Here is a 5,243-nt window from a genome sequence, read left to right on the forward strand (position 1 = left end):
GTTTCTTGCCCAGAGGGACTGAAAATCCATTTTTCTTATTTCTTCTGTGAAACTGCAAAATATTAAGAAATCATTTTCTCCCTAACTGTAACCTCCATAGACAGTATATTTGTAGTCAGGGGTACAATTGGATTGGAGCCTTTTTATTTTTCTTTTTCCAGTGAGAACCTCTGCTCACAGCTAATGATCTCCTTACCCCACGTGCATTTTTCTCAGTAACAGAAACATTCACCTTAGATGATCCAGCCCTTAAAAGCCTGTGCTGTGTGTCTCCAAAGAGGCACTGTTCCAAAATAAGAACTGCATTCACACTTGGCAGAGGACTTTGTCTTCTCTCACACTTAGTATGATGGGCTCTCCCAGTCCAACATCAAATATTCTGCTAGTTTACATTTGTGCAAATCACACAGAAAGATTTTTTGATTCCCTTCAGTATTTCAAAGGTAGTGATTGTGACTAGGAGATCATAGTGAGTACCTCCCATATATTAAGCCCCTAAAATGTGCTTTACAGACACTATCTCCAATCTTAGAATAACCTAGCAAGAGAGGTAGTAAGAGCCCCATACATAATTATTTGGTGTTGGATACACCAAATATTTGGTGTATCCAACACCAAATAATCCAACTGAGATATAAAGTCACATCTCCCTAGGTCTAAAGCCCGGGATCTTAGGCCATGGACCTACTCACTAGATCAGTTCAAGCACAGAAAAGACAGATATCCTTAGCTCGCAGAAAACTGGAATTTTATCAACGTGACATCACACAAAGCATGGTTGCTACAGTGACTGATTTGGAGACCCTGATTGTGCCAACAGAGTGCTGATCATTAGATTTATGATGATCATGCACTAAGGGATTAGGCCTCGTTGGCTTGGTCAATAAGCCAGTGACACTATTCACAGCAAGGACAGAGAGGGAAGTGATGGCCTGTAACAGATCAACAGCACAGTAGCAAAAAGCAGATGACAATCTTCATGATGGAATCCAGGGTCTGAAGGCGGCCAAGTATATAATATTCAGACATAAAACATTAAGTTGAAGAGTAAAGCATCTAAGTGGAACACTTATGAGACTAAATATTTCCTGTCTAGTAATGAGAAGCAAGATTTAGACAGCCACAAGTACCCACCAATGATAAAGCACCTTCCAGAAACTGCACTGATGATCCTATCAATGTCACCACACGTATGTAGAAGATAACAAATAGTAAGAAATCTTCCACACCTGTAGTTCCAACAAGTTACCAGCAATTCACCAAAAATATCTGAATGGTTACGGTTCTCATAAAACTTTTAATGTAGTGCTCCAAGATAATTAGGTAGACAGAATATGGATTAATATTAATAGACAGAATTGTATTATGTTATACAACAGACAGTTTAGTTAAAAGTATATTCAAGTGTAAGTTGGAGAAAAACTAGACTAATCCTGGGATTCTCTGGATTTTAGTTTTAAAAAATTCATATAGATTTTGGAATACAAAACACCTGTGTCTGATTCTAAATCTGAGCTTCAAAATACTAATATTCCAGAAATACAGGTGTCCTAAAATAAAACTAAAACTAAATCTTATTTTTATAAAACCGCAGCCGATTTGACCATCACATAAAAGACAAGGTCATGCTGAAATAATAAATCTTCTATTTTTGAAAGAGAGAGAAATAAATTATATTACCATCAGACAAATACTTTCAAAAACCATAGGGAAAATGTAGTCTAATCAGTGAGATGCATAGCCCTGTAATGAGGTGAGGAGTTGGGTGGTCAGGGAATATGTGAACACTCTGCAGTCTTCAGTGTGTTTGTGCACAAGTGCAGTTGCTGAGAAGAGACAGAAGCAGCTCACCACAGGATTCTCAGAGGAGTATGTGACCCAAACAGGGATTAAGACAGAGTGCAGTGAAGTCTCAGAAAAACTGAAAACCTTGTCAATGATTGGAAGCTATCACCATCACTGATTGGAACCTAAAATAAGAACTTGCTAAAATATAGGTACAAAATCTCTGAAACTCAAAACTCAGAAGAATAAAGGACCCTTCTGGAGTGATAAAAGAGCTGACTCTGTGGCCTTCAGTAGCATCCAGAGAGCCAATAGTCCATCAGGTCATTGTTCCTCTCTATCCGCCTACAAAGGACAAAGCCCAAAATGTGTAAGGGATTTGCTTTGTTTTTCCAACCACAGGGCCCTAGCAGTTCACAGCAGCTGGAGTCAGTCCAAGCAGCGTGCTGGAAGGGGATGGGCCTTGTATTTCATTTTTATAGACCAAATGGCTTCTCAATAATTTATCATCTGTGTGATGGAGAAAAGTACCAATAAAATGTGTTGTAAATCTCCACCTTCTTCCAGGATCAAGGAAATAACTTAAAGAAAGCTAAAAGAAAAATGACAACACAGTTTTCTGAGCTAAAAAATGCATGTTTTCTCAAATCAGATGCTGCCCCTATTTCTTGAACTAAATGTCTTTGAAGATGTTGAATTTGAAAAGTAGGGGGAAATGAGTCAGTTGGAGGGGGGTGTAGAAGAATTGTGCATATTTGGGTAGCCTTTTGAGTGAAATCTCCCTAAAATAGAGTCTGATAAGAGTCCCCTGTGAAACATTTTACCTGCTATTTTCTGTTAACATGCAGATCTGCATCTTTGTATTGTTTGAACCCCTCATCCCAGAAACGGTTCTTTATAGATGAAGGAAAATAAACCATGCACCTGAAGAGGAGGACGGGGTTGACACTAAAAAGGGCTATAAGGAATAAAATTCAAAATAATAATAAGGAACAGAATAAGAATGTTTAAAATTTTTTAATGTTTATTCATTTTGAGAGAGAGAGAGAGAGAGCGCGCATGAGTGGGGGGAGGGGCAGAGAGAGAGAGGGAGACACAGAATCTGAAGTAGGCTCCAAGCTCTGAGTGGTCAGCCCAGAGCCCAATGCCGGGCTTGAACCCACGAACTGCAAGATCATGACCTGAACTTCATGAAGTTGGAGGCTTAACTGACTGAGCCACCCATGCACCCCCAGAATAAGAATGTTTAAAAGAAATAAGACATATCACTGGATGGATTTCACCAGAATCCACCTGTGGGATTATTCCTATTTATACATTTGTGGCATTTTGCCCCTAAAAATATATTTGCACTGTAAGATTTTTTCCTTTTTCAGCAAAATTTTGTGGCACTGTGCTCTCTCTGATGCATCAGCAGCAGTTACCTTGAAAGGTTAGTGTAGCTCTCGCCTCTGAGCAGTTTCCACAGTCACTGCTCCCTATAAGTATAGGAACCCTTAAGAATGCCAGCCTGCACTGAACAACCAGACTGGAAACCAATTCCCTTTCCTATCTTGTCAATATCCTAGCCAAGCCCAGTGCACAGAGGTGGCTATTACATAGTCACAGAACAGCAACAGCAGCTAACATTTATATAAAGCTTACCGTGTCCCAGGCACTGTTCTAAGCACTCCTGAAAACTTTATGTAGCAGGTACTATTATTACCCCATGTTATGGATGAGGAAATTGAGACATGAGAGCTTTAGTAACTTAACTAAGGCCACACAGTTAGTAAGCAGTGTAACTATGATTTAACTCAAATAACAACCCAAATGGGGTACAGATCATTTTTCCTACTTTTTGGACAAGGACTATGAGCCTCAAAGAGGTCAAGTGACTAACCTAAATTCACACAATTAGTAAAAGCAGCAAAATCAGAATCAAACCCAGGCTCCTTCCTGATGCCTGTTTGCAAGCTTCTAACACAACTTCAATCGCATTTAAATCCTGTACAAAACTTCTTACTTTGGTTGTTTTTGACTTAGAGGAAATCAAAGACCATTCTTTCAGACAGAAAATAAGGGATCTAGAAATAAAGCTCCCAGGAAATAAAAATGTTCTCTATATTTCTTGCTCTCCCCATATGTGAAAGATTAATAAAGAAGGGTAGTGTGCTTAATTGCTTCAAACTTTACTGGCAAGAGGAAACAAGTTTAAAGAGTTGTACACGCTCAAAATATCAATAGCACAGAAAAGGAGATGAAAATGCGTATCAGTGTCCTGTCAAGAACAAAGGAATTTCAGCTTACTTCACTTAAATTCAGTTAAGGATGAGATACATTGGCTCTTTATTTCTAATAAATGAACTATTTACCTTGGCAAACATCAGAGTTGAACTTGCTTTCCAAAGCACAATGTCATTTGTAAAAAATGCACTCATCCCTGCATAATAAGGACACTTGCACTGACTTCAAGTGTTTATAATCTTAGAGAGAAAGCAAAATGGTTTTGGCAGAATGGTTTTTAGGCTTAGAGTTAGATAAACCAGGGCTTAGACAAAGAACTTGCTCTTGGCAGTTCTTTGTGAAGCAGCCAAATTTTGCTGTCAGCACCTCTGCAGCTTACCGACCTCCCCTGCCTCCAGGTGTGTTCTTAGGACTTACATACTGTTCCAGGGGTGTTCACCACCAGACCCACCCCACCACTGTTAACACTGCCTCCATGCAAAGTCTGATGTGGCTCTCTCTTTCTGGCACAACAAAGACCCACTTTTCTTCCTTAAGTAGAGAAAATGCAAGGGCATATTTTTGAGGGGAGAGGTGTGACTTGAAAGAATATAAGATATTGCTAAATGTCTCCCCAATACTCATTCACTCTTTCTATATTTTTGTAATATCATTCCCCTGCCCATGTAGAGATTGCATAGCACAACATCCCTTCCACCTAGCCTTGACCACAGGACTGACCTAAGTACTGGCCAATAGAATGTAAGCAGGGGTGACACATGCAACTCTTTAAAACTCCCTGTCTTAAAAGTGAGTCCCCTGGTCTCTACTCCCTTTTCCCCCTTCCATGGGGGCGGATAAACCAGTTTCAAATATCTGGAGGAGGATAAAACCCAAGGAATGGTGGAACAACAAAACAGAAGGAACCCAGGTCCCTGGATGTCCTCAAGGAACAAAACTTCCTATAAACCCAGGACCATCTGCCTACCATCATATTACTGTGAGAGAGAAGTAAACTTTAATTCTGACAGAGCCTCTGTTATTTTGACTCTGTATGGTGGTCAAACCAACATCCTAAGTAGTATGGGCAAGAAGAGAAAGGAAAAGACTTGTATCAGACAAAATAAACTTTAAAACAAAGACTAACGTACTCATTTTGGCAGCACATATACTAAAATTGGAATGACACAGAGAAGATTAGCATGGCCCCTGCACAAGGATGACATGCAAACTCATGGAACTTCCATATTTTT

General features: G+C 39.6%; 1 non-coding gene across 1 annotated transcript; it reads left to right on the forward strand.

Annotated features, from left to right (window-relative positions):
- Positions 1-5,137: 5,137 nt before the first annotated feature.
- Positions 5,138-5,243, forward strand: LOC115527810. The gene has a single exon (XR_003973047.1). It is a non-coding gene; the product is annotated as a U6 spliceosomal RNA (small nuclear RNA).

This window comes from Lynx canadensis, chromosome D2 (genome assembly GCF_007474595.2).
Source record: "Lynx canadensis isolate LIC74 chromosome D2, mLynCan4.pri.v2, whole genome shotgun sequence".
Classification (NCBI taxonomy): domain Eukaryota; kingdom Metazoa; phylum Chordata; class Mammalia; order Carnivora; family Felidae; genus Lynx; species Lynx canadensis.